The 909-nt window shown below is 37.6% G+C and overlaps 1 non-coding gene across 1 annotated transcript; it reads left to right on the plus strand.

The window, feature by feature from the left end:
• Positions 1-204: 204 nt before the first annotated feature.
• Trnas-cga (transfer RNA serine (anticodon CGA)) lies at positions 205-275 on the plus strand. The gene has a single exon. It is a non-coding gene; the product is annotated as a tRNA-Ser (tRNA).
• Positions 276-909: the final 634 nt, after the last annotated feature.

Below are 909 nucleotides of genomic sequence, written 5' to 3' on the forward strand. Positions count from 1 at the left end.
GGAACCTTTCTTTGAAATTACCTTAAATCAGTAGAAAGATATTCTTTTAAATTTGCACATTTGTACATAGTGACTTTTTACAATATCTTATTAAAAAAATCTGTTTCTGATTTATTTTGCAAAGATGACTTTGTGAAAATAGTTTAAGATTTGAATTTGAATTTCTCTGGGAGGTGTGGCCAAATTGTCTGTACACAAAATCATGCCTCGGTAGCCTAGTGGTAGAGCGTCCGCTTCGAATGCGGGAGGTCTGGGTTCGATCCCCGGCCGCGTCATACCAAAGACGTAAAAATGGTACTAGTAGCTACCTCGCTTGGCGCTCAGCATTAAGAGGGTAGTGCTAGGACTGGTCAGCCCGGTGTCAGTATAATGTGACTGGGTGTCCACGGCGTGATATTCCAGTGAGGCAGCACTATAAAGTTGGGCATTGTGCTCACTGCTACAAGTAGACACCGTCGTTAATGTATGACTGAAAAATTGTTGAAAAAGACGTTAAACCCGAACACACACACACACACACACACACACACGCACACACGCACACACACACACACACACACAAAATCATGCGGATGTAGATCTAATTATAAATACATAGTAGACGACTCACTTATCGAGTAGTTTGTCGAACACAATATTACATTCTTATTCAATGAAAATATAATATGCAGGTTTAACTTTATGCACTCTGGTTTATTTTAGACAAGCAGAGGTTAATTGACCTCCGGTTTACATTTGAATTTAATGAACAATAGGAAAATTTGAATATATATAAATAGCAACAATTAGTGCTGCAGTATTTAAATCGTGGAGTTAATACAAAGAGTGAAAGGTGCAAAAAGTTAAAACTTGAACTATGAAAGTTCAGCTAAAAGAAGAAACAAACAACACAGTTCGATATTTATACTG

Source organism: Mercenaria mercenaria, chromosome 9 (assembly GCF_021730395.1).
Source record: "Mercenaria mercenaria strain notata chromosome 9, MADL_Memer_1, whole genome shotgun sequence".
Lineage (NCBI taxonomy): Eukaryota > Metazoa > Mollusca > Bivalvia > Venerida > Veneridae > Mercenaria > Mercenaria mercenaria.